At 42.6% G+C, this 19,291-nt stretch overlaps 1 protein-coding gene across 29 annotated transcripts in view; it reads left to right on the forward strand.

The window, feature by feature from the left end:
• Window positions 1-19,291, forward strand: part of SAP30 (Sin3A associated protein 30) — a 101,303-nt gene that overhangs the window by 60,560 nt on the left and 21,452 nt on the right. For 27 of the 29 annotated variants that reach the window (XR_009503950.1, XR_009503939.1, XR_009503930.1 and 24 more), the window contains one exon: window positions 3,365-3,401. The gene's annotated coding sequence lies outside the window, so the exon portion shown is untranslated. Of the gene's footprint in view, window positions 1-3,364; window positions 3,402-10,375; window positions 10,507-19,291 lie in introns of all 29 variants that reach the window. The other 2 variants (XR_009503955.1, XR_009503947.1) reach the window with 1 other exon arrangement.

Below are 19,291 nucleotides of genomic sequence, written 5' to 3' on the forward strand. Positions count from 1 at the left end.
GAGTTACAAACCATTGTTACAATGATACTAGCTTTGATAATTATCCATGTATTTACCTTTATTGAGATCTTGATTTCTCCATATAGATTTGAGTTACTGTTATGGCTTCTAATGTCTTTTTATTTCTTGCAGGACTCTTGCGCATTTCTTGCAGGACAGGTCCACTGGTAACAAACTCTTTCGCTTTTATCTTGATGTCTTAATTTCTTCCTTACTTTCGAAGGGCAGTTTTGCTAGACATAGAATTCTTGGTTGACAGTTTCTTTTCTTTTAGCATGTTGACTATATCAGCCCACTGCCTTATGGTCTCCAACGATTCTGATGAGAAATCTGCTGATAATCTTATTGAGGATCCCTTGTATGTGATTATTTGCTTCTCTCTTAATGCTTTCTAGATTTTCTCTTTTTCTTTGGCTTTCAGTTCATCTGACTTGGAGCTTATTGAGCCTGTTGGATATTTTTCTCTTAATTTTTTTTTTTGGCTACACCACACATCATGTGGGATCTTAGTTCCCTGATCAGGGATTGAACCCATGCCCCCTGCAGTGGAAGCACGGAGTCTTAACCACTGGACCGCCAGGGAAGTCCCCTGTTGGATATTTATGTTCATGTTTTTTACCGAGTTTGGGAAGTTTTCAGCCATTATTTCTTCAGATATCCTCTCTGCCGTTTTCTTTCTCTCTTCTCTTTCTGGGACTCCCACTGTGCGGTGTTGGTCTGCTTGTTGGTACCTCAGGTCCCTTAGGTTCTGTTCACTTTTCTTCAGTCTCTTTACTTTCTGTTCCTCATACTTGATCATTCCCTTTGTCCTTTCTTTAAGTTTGCTGATTCTTTCTTTTGCCTGCTCAAATCTGCATTTGAATTCCTCTAGTGAATTTTTAATTTCAGTTATTTTACTTTTCAGCTCCAGAATTTCCTTTTGACCTCTTTTAAGATTTTCTATCTCTTTACTGATATTTTCATTTTGATCATACACTGTTTTCTTGACTTTCGCCACATGTTCCTTTAGTTCTTTGAACATTTTTATGCAGCTGTTTTAAAGTCGTTGTCTAATATTTCTTCTGTTGGATCTTTTTCAGGGACGGTTTCTACCTATCTATTTTATTTCTTTGAATGGACCATACTTCCCTGTTTCTTTGTATGCCTTATGATTTTTGGGGTTGAAAATTGGACATTTGAATCTAGTAACGTGGTAACTCTGGAAATTATATTCTCTGCCTTCTCCCAGGGTTTGCTGTTTTTTGTTACTGTGTTTGTTTATTGTTTTTGTTTTTTGATTCCATAGACTGTCTCTTAGCTGAGGGTGTCTCAGGTGTAAACTTAAGGTATTCTTAGGTCTTTTCTGAGACTTTCCCTGGGCATGCCCAGTCACTTTCTAATTTTCCCCATATATGCAGTCATTTTTTAATAGTCTAGTCTTTAATATCTGACTACCAAAAGGGGAAAAAGAAAAATAAAGGGGGTAAAAAAAGGGCACTGTCCCTTTAAATCTCCTGGCTGTCACTTCAGCCAGATGAGGAGGGACTTGCATTAGTGGGGGAGGGGCTACAACAATGGGCACTGCCTCTTTGTCTGCCCCTCTGTGATCAGAAGCAGTGACCAGTGACCAGAGCACAGATCACTGATGTCTTTTTTGCCCACCCAGGCTCCTGCACGCTGTGCAAAGCTGCTCTGGGAACCATGCACAGCTGCCTGCCATGGGGTTGGGGATGGGTAGCTGCTGCTGTGCTGAGAGCTGAAACTGGCCAAAATGAACAGTCCAAGTCTTCCCATGGACATTGCAAGCCTTCAGTAAGCTGTCCAGAGTTCCACAATAGTTACATCAAACAGATTTCTGCCAGCGTGATTTTTGTCTGGGTTGGGGGGGGAGACAGATTCTTAGTGCTTCCTACTGCACCATCTTCCCAGAATCTGCCAAGAGTTTAAAAAACAGATTTCTTTTTTTTTTTTTTTTTTTTAAGAGCAGTTTTAGGCTCACAGCAAAACTGAGTGAAAGGTACAGAGATTTCCCATACATCCCCTGTCCCCATTATCAACAGAGAAATGCCTCTGGATTTTGTAAGTAAAATAAAATCATGTGTAAGAAAACATTTCTTGAGAAAAGACCAAGTCTGGCCCTTTTAGGACCAAAGCTCGTGCACTGGGGATTCCTCAGTACCTATGAGGGAGAAGCCCTCATGGTTCCTTTTTCTGGGTGTACATGTGAAGTGCAGGAGTAACAGTAATACTGCCACCCAAAGGCATGTGTTTTCTGTCAGTGGCCCCAACATTTTCCTACTTATCCAGGAGTCGTCTTTCATAATGACTTATCCTACTTGAAGCCTCTTTATTTAAATAGTTGCCAAGTTCTAGAGATTCTGTTGCTGTAACATCTCACCCATTGCTATGCTCACTCCCACTCTTCTGTTTCTTCTTCTTTCCTTTGGCCATGCCACGTGGCATGTGGGATCTTATTTCCCTGACCAGGGATTGAACCCATGCCCCCTGCATTGGGAGCGCGAAGTCCTAACCACTGGACCACCAGGGAAGTCCCCACTCTTCTATTTCAGACCCGTGTACATGGATTCTTTTCTGTCATAAGAGTCTCGTAAACAATCCTCCCCTGTGCCAGACACTCCTTGTTCCCATCACATGGCAACTAGATGTATCATCCTAGAGCACAGCTCCAATTACCTCATGCTTCTGCTCAAAAATAGAGAAGCTCCCCTATTCCAAAATCAAAGCCTAGAAACTGTCTGGGGCAGTCCCCAATTTCCTGGGGTCCTTTCCCAAAGCCTGAGGTCCTAGAACTAGAGTGAGCATTTTGTTTCTGGGTGCTGTTTCCTCAAAGTGGTGCTTTCTGAGCAACTACCAGCTGCAGGAGTTCTGCTTTATAACAATCTATAAGAAGAAAATAGTAACTTTCTAGACTCTCCAACCTTCACCCCAGAAAAGCCTCTGTCCTTTTCCATTAAGTTGTTTTCTAGCGCCACCTGGTGTTAGAACTAAGCAGCAGTGGCTCTAGAGAAAAAGGAAGAACCCACTGTAAGTGTTTTATCCCAAACTGAGGATCTTTAGCACCAGAAAGGAACCTTAGAGATCATTTAGACAGATGCCTTGTTTTATAGATCAGTAATTTATCCAGGATTTAGAGCAAGAACTGAATCCACATTTCAGTCCCAGGCTCCTCAGTTTTCCAACACATCCCCCCCGACACCCTCCTACCTCAGCCCCATGCCTTCTTAAGCCTCGAAAGGAATTGGGCCAGAGTGATGATACCACCTTTGGAAGAAGACAACAAAAGGATATTAACTTTTATTGATCCCTTATTATAAGTCAGTTACTGTACTGAGTACATTTATAATATCTCATTTATTCTTCACAGGTAGCCTGTTCTTATTCCTGTTTCACCGACGGACAAGGTAAGGTTCAGAGAGATTGAGTGACTCATTACAGTTACGTTGTATTATTTGTTCACAATTATTCACTCCCTCCTTGCCCTTGCCATATTTCTGTGTCTGGGCCACATATACTCTCACTCCCCTGCCCTCACTGAATTTGGGCTCGGTCACTTCGACTTTCTTTGGTCAATGGAACGTGAATGAAATTGATCGGTACCCCATGAGAGCAGAAGTTTTAAGTTCCGTGGTGCGATTCGGTGCACTTCAGCCCTGACCTCCTCTGTGGGGACAACATAACTGAGAGGGTAGCCGTCCCTCCAGCCCTGCCCCTGGAATAGGACACATGTGGAGCAGGGCCAAGCCTGTCAGTCACAACTGACCCACAGTTAGCTTGCAGCCCTTGTGAAACATGAGCAAAAAATAAATGTTTGTCCTTTAAGCCAGCGTTCCCCAACTTTTTTGGCACTAGGGAGCAGTTCCGTGGAAGACAATTTTTCCACAGACCCGGGGCGGGGGTTGGTTTCAGGATGATTCAAGCCCATTACATTTATTGTGCACTTTATTTCTATTATTATTACATTGTACTATATAATGAAATAATTATACATCTCACCATAATGCAGAATTAGTGGTTGCCCTGAGCTTCCTTTCACTTGCCACTCACTGATAGGGTTTTGATGTGAGTGTGCAAACAATTCATTTATGATGGTCTCTGTGCAGTCAAACCTCTCTGCTAATGATAATCTGTATTTGCAGCCACTCCCCAGTGCTAGCATCACCGCCTCAGCTCCACCTCAGATCATCAGGCGTTAGATTCTCACAAGGAGCACACAACCTAGATCCCTCGCATGCACAGTTCACGTAGGGTTCGCGCTCCTATGAGAATCTAATGCTGCTGATCTGTCAGGAGGTGGAGCTCAGGTGGTAATGCGAGCGATGGGGAACGGCTGTAAATACAGATGGGGCTTCACTCGCTCTCCTGCCGCTCACCTCCTGCTGTGTGCCCGGTTCCTAACAGGCCACGGACCAGTACCTGTCGGTGGCCCAGGGGTTGGGGACCCCTGCTTTAAGCCAGTGAGAATTTGGGGTTGTTTGTTGCTGCAGCAAAGCTGACCCGTACAGGATTGAACACAAGTCTGACTGACTCCAAAATCTCTCTGGAAACGGTGAAAAAGAACCCTGCTCCCAGGGTGATGTCTAATTTAACGAATTTAAGAGCCTATGTGTTAGGTCTGAAGTTGCTAAGGTTCTCGCCTCCTTGGAGTCTTTGCTTAATTCTACCCTTGCACTGACACTTATCTTGAGGATCCAATTTAATTCTGCAGCCTGCTTCTCCAGCTCCACCTCCTCAGTGCTTTTGATTCCCTTTCCTTTGATTTACTTTTTCTTCTTTTTAAAAGCAGTTATTACCTTCCAAAATACAGTTAACATATTTATAATGCATACAGTTTAAATGCTGCCCAGCTGAATGTTAGGAGGGAAGGGGTTTTTTTTTTTTGTCTGTTTTGTTTATCGTCGTTGTCCTTCCTTAAACAGTGCCTGGCACGTAGTAGGTGCTAAAAAGTACCTGTTAAATGAATGAATGAAAATAGGAGAACACTTCTGAAATCATGGTAGCTGTTGTGTTTTACTAGCTTGACCAGTAGAGGTCATAGATGAGTTCTTTAAATATCTCGGACCTGCAGCTACTTTTATATGTGTTTTATGTCAGGGTCTGTTCACTGTGGATGCCTCGGGGATTAGTGTAGGTTGCGACGTGGCAATGATCAATCTGATGGTGGCATTTGGCATATATCATAAAAACTGCTGAAAGTGAAAAATTGATGATGTCTCAGATTGGTTTCTCCTCCATCTATGACCTAGTCTTGGGAGCCAAGAAAAAAAAATGGCAAATAGGATGCAAGATGGCGCAGAAAGTGTCAGCTTTAAGGTTGTGTCTATTTATATAAGTTGCTTGTAAATAAAAGTTAAATTCCGTCAAACAATCAAAGAGGATAGTAAATGCTTATTGGCAACTGCAAAGCTACTTGCCTAGATTAACAATGGAACCTTCCAAAAGTGTCTGTGTATGTGTACATGTGTGTTTACAGATACAGCCTAGTAATACCGGAACACTTCACTGACCTTTTCCTCTCCTCTATTACAACAAAAAATGGAATCACAAGCCGTGATTCTGCCTGCAGGTGGTTTATTCTCCCTGGTTCAATAGCTCATGCTAAACTTCATAGTGTGTAACTGCACGGGGGGTAGATTTAAAGGGATGATGAGACTGGATTGGAAGCAAATCATTTTCTTCAGGTTGCATATGATTGACGAGTTCAAGGATAAAAATTTGAGAAGGAAGGAGGTCTAATTTTGTTGCTTGCCTCTCACACACCAGGCACTGAGCTAAATATTTTACAGGTCATCTCATTCACTGTGCCTGAAGTGAACAGTGTCAAAGATAGCACCTAGCACTTAGTGAAAGCTCAAAAATTACTGAATAAATGAGTGAGGGAGTCGATGACCGTTAGGAAAAGGATCTGTTTCTTTGTTTTGTTTTGGTTTGTTCCAGGGGGTTGATTTGTTTTATTTCCTCTGTAGAGCTAAATCCAATTGAAACGCAGAATGTGGGTACCTTTGTGTTTGGTGTTTATTCATATCACGTGTCCACTTACTGGGCACTGAAAAAGGATGTCTAGAAGGTGGTTCCTGTCACGAGACACTGAAAGGTGGGCGTGGACGGCGAGCTTAGGGGAACGGGCGTTAATTTGGGTCCTGCTGTGAAGCTGACCTTTCCTTTAGAGTCTGTGCGATGAATATTATAATCACATAACTTCTGCTGATTCTACTTGACACATGTCATGAGACAAATGTGAGATGCCCTATTTGAAAGGTTTTGTGGTGAATCAATGGGAAAGGTAGCCAATAGTGGGAGTTTAATGGAAGTATTTTGTGATGGGCCTTGGGGAGGGCCTGGGACTAAGTCACAAACTCCGTCCTGCAGCACATGTTGCTCTGGCTTTGTCTCCGTCAGTGGATGAACAAAACAGGACAGTAATGCCAATATCGTATATACCACCTATACCTCTTCTGCGTCTATGGTTGGGGTGGATTGCCAGACTGAAGAACTTCATTATGTTTGAATATCAGAGATGATGGTTTTCTTGAGCTCTGTGTTGGTAAACAGCCAGATAACATAGTTTTATTCTATTATGAGGCTTGTAGCCAGATAAATGCAAGGGTAGATTCTCCTATGTGATGATATGAAAGAGAATTCGCCAACTACTCAAGAATACTTTCAGTGTGGGGCATCAGGCGGGGGAGGGGGACAAGGAGCCACAGGAAGAGTTCCCCCCAAGAGTTTATGGAGGTGCGTCCTCACTCCAACAGAAGTGAAATAGGACTTCTTTCCTCTCCCCCCTCTTTTCCTCCTCTCCCTTGCTTAGAGCTTTCTTTGACTATTAGGCATGTGATATATTCATCGCAAGCATAATCGGTACACAGAATGTAGAGATGCCAAGTGTGCGTGAACAACATAGAGGTTCTTCGTCAAATCCGAACAAACATATACTTGATAATGGCTTTGGCTGAAATGTATTTTTACATTTTGTAGCGTGTTCCCATTTGCCCGTGGTTAGCAAAGATTAAGCTTGCCAAACTTTAATGCGGTACAAATGCCATGTTCAAGGCAAAACAAGTGCACTGTTACAGGATCTGGCAAATCTAAAGCATTATCAACAGCTGTGGTTTTCAAATACTTTGTGAGACTGGAAAAATAAAGCACATGTGCGTTTAGAGTGGGCATTTATGCTCCCATTAATTTTTTAAAATATAATTTGCGGTTACTGGTAGTTTCACATGGTTTTATAGTTACAATCAAGTTCTGATTACATGTGATAATCGCCAGAAGGCAGAAATTGATTGAGTCCCTCATTAATTAATTAATTAAGGATTCATTGAGAGAAATCTCTTTTCACGGACATATACTTGGTGCTAATTGTAGCAAATCACTTCCCACCCCTCCCCATCCATACTTTTGCCAGAATTGCCATGAGTATAAGTGTTCATTTGAATTTCATCCCATTCCATTTATCACCATCAAAGGACACATCTTTAGAAATAAAAAGGTCAAAAGGAAGGAGAATTGTTGTAGGGATAATGAAGGAAAACAGCAATTCTAAATTGTTAAACAGTTGACTTCTATGTAGGAGGGTTCTGTATTATGGTTCCAAGTATCTGATGTTGAAAACCATTTGAAAAGTGACAAGAAAATTGACATTTTGCTTTACCTAATGACTCGAATTGATAAGGTTTCATCATAAATGTCACCGTATATGACACAGATCATTATTTATCAATATCTTGGCTTTTCATTTTCTATTTTGAAAGTTAAATCCACTTATCACAATTACAACTCTGTACAATCAATTAAAAATTACCTGTCAGAGATTATCTGAAGTCCAGATTATCTGTGTAGGGTCAGAATTTACCCTGTTTTATACAGAGCAGGCTCAGAGGATCACATTTCACCTTTGTGCCGATGTTGGTTTTAGCTACTGTCAAGAAGCCCTGAGTGATCATGGTTTACTTCACAAAAAGTTAAGGGGAAGCTACCATGAACCTCACGACATTAGGTTGGTTGGAAAGAAAAAATCATCTGAGTTATTAAAGTACTAATTGTGCACTTTAAAATTGATTTCATTAATTTTTAAATATTTTTAATAATATACTTGATAGTCACAAACTTGATTTACTCAACATTGTTGCCTGGTGAAAGTCCTTTGAAGATGTAATACAAAGGTAAGACTTGATCCAGAATGTGCAAATCTAAGTTCCCATATGGTCTAGATGTCCAGATCGTTTTCTTGGAGATCAGTAATCCAGCTGGACCCATGCATACTTTTTTAATTGAAATGAAATAAAGTTCCCAAGAAGAGTTGCTTAACCGTTTCAGTTCCCTGATCAATTTAGCACATTAACTTGTATAGTTGATGAAAAAAATTTTGCTAAAAAAGTTAAATTTTAGGCAATCTGGGGAAATTATATAAATTTGAAATTTAATTCAAATTATTAACAAGAAAACCTTATATTTGTATTCCCCTTTAATGTGAATAAATGCTTTCACATAGTGTAATTCTCTTTATTTCTCTTTTGGTAACATTTTCCTTATAATATTTTGCTGTGGCTGTAATCATGCTGATGGGAACTTCACACACAATTAGTTCAAATTAGGGGAGGCTTTAGGGTAAAACTTGAGCAGATCACAAAAACTTTAGGCATCGGAGGACACCATGAACGGCTTATTTAGCTGTGCTTGGTGGTGTTTCATACTGTAATCATTTAGCTATTTGGTTATATGTCTCATTTCTTAACAAGATAAAAATTGTATCTTTTTCTCAGGAAGGCAAAACAGTGATATAAAGAGTTTACAGGGTAACAGTTCACTCTGCTACAAATAGGTATCTCCATTTTGTGTCAACATGTCTCTGAAAAATGACAAATATTCTTAGCTGCTTCTTCTACTAACCTACAGTCGCCTCCTTAGTAACGTAAACTTGGGATATGTCAGGAGATCAGGGTGCACACGACGGGCACAGAGCGCCCTAAGGAGCAGCTGATACGGAGCCGGGCTTCTGGACCATCCTACCCAAGGCCATTTTCTGTACACACTGAGCCTAAGAAACGTGTGCGGCTCCTCACTTTGATTTCACAAAGCAGACAAGCTGCTGTAGAAATTGTCAGTCATCTTCTGTTTCTGCCCATTTTCCACATTCCTGTGCCAATCATCAGAAAGAAAATTACATATACACTTCATGACTCCTGAACTGACAAAAATTTGCTGCCGTGGAAATACTTGCATGGTTCTGTAACAATAAGTAAACCCAGAAGTAGAAGTATATTTTAAAGAAAAAAAAAAAAAAAAGGAGTTATCAGTGAGTTGCCAATTTCATGACCACCACTTTGACTTAACTTTTTTTGGTCCTGGAGCATTCTTTCCATTTTCCAAAAGATTTCTCATTACTCATTAGGAGGGTTTAGCCAGAAACTCAGAAGGCATAAGCTGTTCAAAAAGATCACAGTATGTTTTTCTTGAGTTTCGTTCAGCAGCAAGGAATTTTCTGGTTGTTTTAATTGGTAGCTGGCTTCCCAGTAGTTTTCCATTGCAGTCATACTACTTCACTCCACTTAATTTAAAAGACATCCATTTCTGTGTCTCTCACACATCTACTGAATCTCTCCTACTTCCCCTAAGGAGTAAGTATGGTGGCCGCTGTGTCTCCAGGCCTTAGTCCTTTGTGATCTTAGCTCTCTGTGCTCTTTCTTTCCATTGGCCCAAGACCGATGAGATGCGCAAAAAGGCTGGATTTGCGGCATTCATTCCTTAAACCAACATGTCTCACCAACCTTTTATCTTACTGTGTAAGCCCTCCAGTGCCAGTCCACCCCTGGAATAATAAGAATATCTCTTCTCTTGTTGCCTTCTGCCTTCCCCTCCCCACCCCTGCATCTTCTCCTGGGACCTAAGAGGGTGTTTCCCAATGGCTGTAATAATAATAGGCAGTATTTATTGAGCATTCTCAAGCATTTCCCAGACAATTCAAGAACGTCACACGTAGAGCAGGCCTAGGTATTGACACCTCTGCTGCCACTTCTGTGCCATCACTCCCATGCCATCAGGGGCTGAGACCCCAAACCAAAAGTTCTCCTGGGGAAGAACTTTTAATTGCCAGACTTAGCAAATAGAATTACAGAAATCCCAGTGAAACTTGAATTTCAGATAAACAATGGGAAAAAATTTAGTGTAAGCATGTCCCAAATATTGCATGAGAGGTACTTATATTTGAAAATGATGTATTGTTTATATATCCTTGCTTCTCCCAAACCAGGTCACTGGCTCTACCTCACTCTCGAGCTTTCTGTGATAACTCACTCCCAAAACATGGGGAAGTGAGTCTTCAAAAAGCTCTCCTCGGAATAAACAATATAAAAATTCCTTGATTGTACAATTCTAGGTATGTCCAGGAAGCCCATGTGCAAACGTAGGTGTGGAGGCAGCACGTTATAGCAGCAAGCACGCGGGCTTTGGAACAAAACAGATCTGTGTTGCCTGACAGCCCTACCACGACTGCCTGTAGGACTCTGGGTAAGGGCTTTAATCCTCCTATGATGCAGGGTCCTCCTTTGTAGTAAAAAGAGAATAAGACTTAAATTGTAAGGTTGTACATTAGTTTTCTAGGGCTGCTGTAACAAAGTACCACAAACTGGGTGCCTTAAACAACAGAAATGAGTTGTCTCACAGTCTGGAGGCTGGAAGTTTGGAGTCAAGGTGTTGGCAGGGCTGGTTCCTCCTGAGGCTGTGAGGGAAGGGTTTGCTCCAGGTCTCTGTCCTCAGGTAGTAGACAGCTGTCTTTGTATTCACATGGCATTCTTCCTGTGTGTGTCTCTGTGTCCAAATTTCCCTTTATTTTAATAAGGAGACCAGTCATCTTGGATGAGGATCTTCCCTGATACATCACCTTGACCTAATTACCTTTGTAAAGACTTTATCTCCAAATAAGGTCCCACTTTGAGGTACTGTGAGTCTGGGCTCCAATGTATCTTTTGGGGGAAGCAAAATTCGACTCATAACAGGTTGCCAAAAGAATGGAATATGGTAACCTATATGAGGCACCTAACAGAAACTCTGGATTATAAGAAATACTTAAGAAATAGCAGCTTTTATAGTTATTATTAACAGTTCTGTGTTTTGTTTTGTAATGATCTTATGAATACACAGTTACTCTCTGGGATTAATGGACACATATATAGGTCTAGGTGGGGAAAATGTGTAAGTATCTGGAAAATGTTAGACATAAGAATCAAATATTGAGGACTTCCCTGGTAGTGCAGTGGTTAAGAATCCGCCTGCCAATGCAGGAGACACAGGTTCGAGCCCTGGTCCGGGAAGATCCCACATACCATGGAGCAACTAAGCTTGTGAGCCACAACTACTGAGCCTGCGCTCTAGAGCCTGTGAGCCACAACTACTGAGCCCGCGCACATAGAGCCCGTGCTCCGCAACAAGAGAAGCCTCCGCAGTGAGAAGCTAGAGCACCGCAAAGAAGAGTAGCCCCTGCTCGCCACAACTAGAGAAAGCCCTCACGCAGCAGCAAAGACCCAACGCAGCCAAAAATAAATAAATAAATTTATATAAAAAGAAGAATCAAATATTGAGAATAAAGGACTTTATGTTTCTGTATGTGTTTGGGGTAGAGGGGAGAGAAAGAGCAGGGACATAAGATAGATGGTGAATAGAGGTGATAGGATTTAACTATCCAGACTGACACATGTTGAATTAACACTCCATTTTACTTCACTTTGAAAACAGAGTCAGAGAGAGACAAAATCAAAGTTTACCCTTGAACAATACAATCTGCCAGAAACGGTCAGAATCATTGTGTTTTTTAGAGCAAAAAAATAGTCATCAGAGAACCAGTCACTCGATTCTGATGACAGAAAAAGCCAGACTGTAATTATTCTACAAACAGCATTACTTGGAAAATGTTTACTAAAGCAAGTTTCAAGCCTCTGTGGGATTTAAAAGTGGTGCATTTTCTGTGGCACCTTTCATTTCAATGTATTCTTTGAAGAGAGATTCTCACTGCTAATAAAACTAGAAAGGAGAGAATTTCATTTGTTAGTTCGTGAAGAAAGACACCCCGTTTGATCTTGGACATTTCCCTCCAGGATACCCTCTGTGCGGCTGGGTTACTAAGACAATGCAGTGGAATGTGTGGCAGGGAGGTTGGGTCTTCAGTACCATGAAGAAGGGTGATTATTTAAGGAGTCTGGCCTCCATTAAGAATAGAACAAGAGGGGGCTTCCCTGGTGGCACAGTGGTTAAGGATCCGCCTGCCAATGCAGGGGACACGGGTTCAAGCCCTGGGCTGGGAAGATCCCACATGCTGCAGAGCAGCTAAGCCCGTGTGCCACAACTACTGAGCCTGCGAGCCACAATTACTGAGCCCACGTGCCACAAATACTGAAGCCCGTGCGCCTGAGAGCCCGTGCTCCACAACAAAAGAAGCCACCGCAATGAGAAACCCGCGCACCACAACGAAGAGTAGCCTCTGCTTGCCGCAACTAGAGGAAGCCCGTGTGCAGCAACGAAGACCCAACGCAGCCAAAAATAAATAAATAAATAAATAAATAAATAAATAATGAAAAAAAGAACAAGAGGAAATATGTTTGATTTGCAGAAGAAAGGATTTAGGCTGGATCCAAATGCCTTCTGTATTGGTAATCAGTAAAATAGATGCCCAAGAGAGACTAAGTAATACCACTCCTAAGAAGATCTATAAAATTATGATAGAAATTGCATTGTTAATAGTATTTGAAAATCATAAGGCCTTATGAATCTTCTGTCCAGCATATGAGATTTGCATAGGGTAATGCAGCCTGAGGCTCTCATGTGTTTGCAGATTCTCAGGGTTTTACTTCCCATCTCCTTTCCCCCATAGGTCAGGCTAAACAGAAGAGCTTCCTTTAAGTCTCGCTTTGGGAGGGGATAAATGTTTTCAGTTCTCCCCTTTCACAGATGTATAGTAATTCAAGTGTTCTTTATTTGAGGGCGTTAGGTCCAAATTTCTACCCCTCGTGGACCCCAAAATTTGCCTCCTGTACTTTCATAGACATTAAAACTCAAACCCATTGTTAAACTGGCACAAAAAAAAAAAAAAAAAAAAAAAAAACAGAACAGTCAAAATATCAGTTTCTGGAGTATTTCCCTTACTTTCCTATTAGCACTTAAAAGCCTACTTTTTATATTTTTGTCCAGTACCTCTAAGTGATTTGTAGTAAGAGGGTTTTCAGATTATCTAATCAGCACTATTGCTAGCAATGAAAGTCCTGTGTTGTTTCTCATGTATTTATACTTTGAATATTTCGTTCTTATGTTTTGTCAAGATTCCGTTGTGTATGTAGTCAATTCTGAATATGAACTTGCTTGATAACCACTTCTGATCCTATATAGACTTACACTGAAAATACCTTCTTAGGCAAAGTGAAAAGATTTGTGCAAGGTCAGCTTCAGGTTGCCCTCCCTCGGGTTTAAGGTTTGGATTTGGACTGTCTGGAGAGCCTAGATTCCCTAACAAAATAGTTTGAAATGCAGTCTCAGGCCGATAACAATCCTGGAGTCTTCAATAAAAGTTATTAAAAGCCTTCTCTAGAAAGGTGTATTTTCAGCCCTACACAGAATTCCTATAGATAGTCTCACCAAAATGAACTTGCAATTCTAAATTACAAAATACATGAAAGAAACAATCCAGAATCATCAGCAATAACAACCTGTATAATTAGACCTTAAGAACTTCAGGAAAAATATTTTAAGTACATTTAAAATTGTTAAAGAGAAAAAGCAAACGTTGCTAAAATATTTACAAGGAGTAGTTTTTCAAGCCTACAAAGGGGTTAACTGGTACGCTCTCCCATAGGTCATTTTACTTATGAAGTAACTCAGGGCCAGAGTTCCGCTTATGGGCAGGAGGGCACTCTGTTATTTTCAGACCACCCTCTGCACGTGCTAGGGTTCAGTAAGCAGAACTAAACTTGGGAACAGGAGCCACTGCTGGCCTTCAGTCATGGGCCGCTGAGCAAAGGGAAATCTAAATCTGTATTCCAGCTGAAGTCAAGTTTGGAAAGCAGACTGATTAATTCCAAAAGGGTAGAAAGAGTGAGAATCAAATGAACGAGAAGCAAGACAAAGCCAGCGAATTTAGGAGGTAGACAAGGTGCTGTTCCTTCAGGCAAAAGCATACAAGTGGAAGCAACCTTCATAGGTCACCTTCAAAGGAGGCTGTGGATGGGAACTAGCTTGGGGGATATTCAGAAGTGTTGTTTTGACTGTGGAGTAAGGCCAGATCTGCTGAAAGAAATCTAATTTCAGAAAGAGACTGTGTCTGCTAGGGTGTTAATAGGAGATTCTAATCCCTGGAACTATACATACTTAACTGGGCTTGGTCTCTCCTGCCTCTGCCCCAGGAACTTCTGTCCTTTGTTGTGTGGGTGTTGGACACAAAACTACCAGAGACTCTGTCTCGACTGATCAGCTTCCAGATGAATGGGACAGAAACGTTTCTCAGAACTAGAATCGGGCCAGAATGTTTTAGTATGAATCTAGTGCCACGTCGGGTCTGTAGATAGCAAGTCATGATGAAAAGAAATAGGCTGAAGTCATGTGATAGCTACTTGCATCCACATTTAAGTGTTTGGAATTTTTGGTACCTGTTTTTAGGGTACAGAATGGAATAAATAGGATACAGTTAAATAAGTAAAATCAATTCAAACTGCTTTTGCGTAAGAAATTTCCAGATTTCCAGAGAGGAAAGAGCTGTCTTCATGAATGAAATCCAGCTCAAAGGTAAAAGCCAGATTAGCATAACTTCATGTGTGTGTGGGATATGTCTACGAGTTGGAAACATTCTAGTTGAACAGGGATAATTTAGAGCCAGTTTCCAGGGGGTCTAGAAAATCATCAAGCAGCTGTTTTTTCTTCCTTCCTTCCACCCTCTTCCCCTCCCCCTCCTCCCCTTTCCCCCTTTTCCGTCTTCCCCCTCCCCTCCCCCTCTCTCCATCCTGGTTGCTCCTTTTCTCTCAGCATCTGCCTTTGCAGACAACCTCTCAACCCCGACGTCTGCATCTGCCACAGAGAGTTTTGCTGCCCTGCACCCTCTGTTTCCGGGTCAGCCTGTGTCGGGTGTTAAATCAGATGCCTCTTCCAGCCTGAGGCAGGGATGGAGGAGGTCGAAATAATCAGAGTCCTAAAAGTGATGGAAAGGTAGAGAGTGGAGTTGCCTTTTACCTCCTTGAATAAAAGTGGAGCTGCCCTTTGCCCCATGGCGTAATTGTCAAGCTACTCTGTGTGTTTAAGGGCAGTGGGCACCCAGGTCTCTGTGATGTTCTGTGCAGTTCCATGGAACACTTCCCCGTTTCTCTCAGATTATGTCGAGGCTGGTGGTCTTTGTTATGGCTCATGGTTAGTGATTCTTCTGGAGGTTGAGTGAGGAATTCTTTTCCTCACAGTGTGGTGAAGGGCAGGGGGGAGGTCCCCTCTACAGATAAGAGGAACCATGAAAGTGAAATAGTTAGACTCAGTACTTTGCAGATAGAATTCTGGTTTTCTTCCTGTTTCACTTGTATATGTTATTTTTTCCCAGCTCCAGAGGCTAACAGATAAAAAAGCGGTTTGGGCTTAGGTAGTGCCTTTTTTAGAATGGCATTTACAGCACAGTTTGCATGCTCTGAGGAATATTATATCCAAACAAATAAGGAATTCATACTAAATAAATTTGAGAAATAATTAACAAAGTAAAGCAGGATCCTCTACTGTAGGACTTCTCAGAGCCTTCAATATGCTAATGGCATTGGTTTTCCCAAATTTATTCGACCATCAGAAAAGCAGCCGCAGGGACTTCCCTGGTGGTCCAGTGGTTAAGACTCCACGCTTCCAATGCAGGGGACACAGGTTCAATCCCTGGTCAGGGCACTAAGATCCCACATGCTGTAGGGTGCAGCCAAAAAAAAAGTAAAAAAAAAAAAAAAGCAGCCGCAGAAACAAAAGCTTTTAACCTGGTTTCTGCCAATGCAATTTTCCCTACTCTCTTGACCCAAAGGTTCATCTGATGCTGTGCTTGACCAAGACACTGCCGCCGCCCCCCCCGCCCCGCCCCAGACCTTCCCTTCTCTACTCTGTTTTGTGACACAGGGGCCAAGACTCTGGAGACCATCCTTTGTGCTGGTCAGCTGGCTTCCTACTGATGCACCCAAGAGGGAGACTGGGCAGCGGAAGGGAGAGGGGTTTTCCTTCTTCCCTTTTGTTTGCTGCTTCTGGGTGTCAGCCTATCAGTGGCTCTTCACCGGGCAGCAGTGGCTGTTTGCTGTCTTCAGCCTCTCTCCATGGTCCCAGAACCTCACTGCACTCCATCTGAGGTAGCAGTGGTCCCAGGTCCAAGAGGCCTCTCCTCCCACCTCCTGAGGTACCAGTGTTACTGAACTCAGGTTCGGCTGCTCGCTGCTCAAAAGCCAATCATTGGAGAGGCAAGTGTCAGTAGAGGGGAAAGGTGCTTTAATCAGAAAAGCTGGCAATCTGGGGAGAAGGTGGACTCGTGTCCAGAGACCACCTCTGAAGATTCTGCTCAGCCATGACAGTCTTTAAAGGGAAAAATGTGAGGAGGAGGAGAATCTCAGGGAATCATCAAGGCGGGAGGTTGGGTTCTGCATCTCCATTGCGTGCAGACTGGCTGACTCTCTCTTCAGATGTCATCTTATCCGAGTGATCTGCCAGCAGGATTGCTAAGGGGGCTACTGGGGGTAGAGAGTTAGTCATTCTTTAACTGCTTCATTGTTCATTCTTCTTTTTATCTAGGAAGAGAATCAACAGGTCAGGCAAATCATGGTGTGCATTCAGGAGAGCATAAGTCAGGATGTAGTTTCTATTGGTTAGTGATCTCATTCCTATAATTTGGTTTTTAAGGTTAAAGAGGGACAGAAATGAGTAAACAGGAAAGGGGCAAAAGAGCTGCTTTCAATTCCCCACTGTTAAACATCATCCCATTTCTGTGGGATTAGGGGCGAATGTCCATCTTCTGTAACTGCTTCATGCTGACATTGGGCGCCTTCTCAGAGTGGAAGATGTCAACATGAGTCTGTAGCATCTCTTTGTTGACAATTTTAGTTGCCCGTTTACATGTACGGGCAGAGCAAGCTATAATTATTTTGATGTCACAAAGGCACAGATTACTATGAGCAATAATATTAATCCCATTCTCTTGAGGCCAGTTCTTGGAATTGTGCTAGCCACAGATTCAGTGCTGCTCAGGATGGAGCAGCTTGTGTCATGCCCTCTGGTGGCAGTTACAGTATCTGTAAAACAGCTCAGGAATGCCCGTCAGACACTGAGTCTGTGCCTCTGTTGTCCTAATCATTAACTACTTGAGCCTACGCTTTTGTGACTCAGGGAGGCCTGGGAGACTGGAGCTTTTCCACAAACAAGGGGCAGGGGACATGGGGGGCGTTTGTACTTGTGGGGACGGGGCTGCAGGGTTCGCCGCATTCTGCCAGCAGTGGCTCAGCCGGGCCCTACCCTGAGACCTGGGTCCCAGTCCTGTGTGGCCCTCAGTCAACTTCCAGGTCCGGTGACTCCAACTCTTCCCCAAGAGTGGAAGCTGCTTCCTACCTATCTCTGTATCCTAGTGTCCTGTTTTGCTTTTTTCGTCTTCTGATGTCTGTAACAGACTTCCTGTATCAAATCCCCTCTGTTGAAATACCTAGTGTGGTGTCTGTCTTCCTGACTGGATCTCGATGGAAAAAGAATGCACATGAGCGCCTCCTCTGCAGAGGAGTGTCTTTGGAGACAGAAGGAAGGTGGGAGTGTGGGTAGAGGGGGCAGGGAGGAAACTCCTGGAATTCTTTCCTTGACTCTAAAGCAGTGTTTTCCAAATCTTACAAGTTTAAGTGAACTCAAATGAATTTAATCTAGGAGATTTCACAGCTTGCCTTGAGATAGGAGGAGACATTCTGGGGTGCTATTAAAATAGAATTATGAATTGCTTTCTCATCTCTTAAGTTACTCAGCAATTTTAGTAAAAGTGGAATGAAATGTCTCTTTTTGCATGACTGTATTTGCCACACCTGTACCATGGATTAGTCATTCCAAGACAGTGGAAGAAGACACTTAGTAGAGGGTTGGAATTGGGAGTAAAACACAAGCAGTACCTTCCAAATGGAACCTCCAAAGATACATTTTTAAATATTTGGTTTTTAAAAATAAACTAGGGCTTCCCTGGTGGCGCAAAGGATAAGAATCCACCTGCCAATGCAGGGGACACAGGTTCAATCCCTGGTCCAGGAAGATCCCACATGCCGCGGAGCAACTAAGCCCGTGCTCCACAACTACTGAGCCTGTGCTCTAGAGCCCATGAGCCACAACTACTGAAGCCCGCGTGCCTAGAGCCCATGTTCCACAACAAGAGAAGCCACTGCAATGAGAAGCCCGCGCACCACAACGAAGAGTAACCCCCTCTCACCACAACTAGAGAAAGCCCGCACGCAGCAACGAAGACCCAACGCAGCCAAAAGTAAATAAATAAAAAACAAAACAAAACAAAAAAAACTAAACTAAGTTCTAGTTCTCAAATATGGATGATCATTAGAATCATCTGGGGAAGGATTAAAAATACAGAGTGCAGAAACTGACCCTATGACCAGGATTCAGACTCTCCCAGTTTGGGGCCCCAGAACTGGTATTTTTTGAAACCTCATGTGAACAAGGGGTTCTGATAATCAATAGGTTTAGGATCCATTATTATATAGAATTTTAAATTTTCTATTTTTTTTTTTTAACACTTAGATCCAGAATTCAGTCTTTTGGGTTTTTTGCCACTAAAGGTCTGAGCAAGGAGCAGAGCTGACATTCTCTATCCTGGCGGGGGCAGCTGGAGGAGACAGAAGGCAATGGAGCTTCCCTCGGAGACTGGCTTTTGAAGGGCTTTTGATCATCTCCACCCCCTGCCAGAGCCAATCACGGATGTCAGAGCCCAGGCAGCTGTGGCAGCTCAGTTTCCATGGCAACACCGCCTCTGTCAGGAAGCTGGGATTCCCTGATCCCTGGGCCTTTCCCCCATCAGCGCTGAGCTTTTCCCAGTTGTGGGATCCTAAAAATGATCAGGCATCTGGCTCCTTTAAGAAACAGCCCCAAATGTCCATAGATCCTGCAAGGAGCTTATCAAGTCCCTGGAAAAGGAAATAAAGGAAAGAACATAGCCAGGGTCAGCAGCAAGAAAGAGTCTCATTTACCTGTAGCCGGGTCAGTTTTCTTGCTTGGTGACTTTGAAATGAAATACAGAGCAGAGGAGAGCCTCGGTATGAAAAGCAAACCAACACGCAAACAA

The sequence above is a fragment of the Balaenoptera ricei genome, chromosome 6 (genome assembly GCF_028023285.1).
Source record: "Balaenoptera ricei isolate mBalRic1 chromosome 6, mBalRic1.hap2, whole genome shotgun sequence".
NCBI lineage: Eukaryota > Metazoa > Chordata > Mammalia > Artiodactyla > Balaenopteridae > Balaenoptera > Balaenoptera ricei.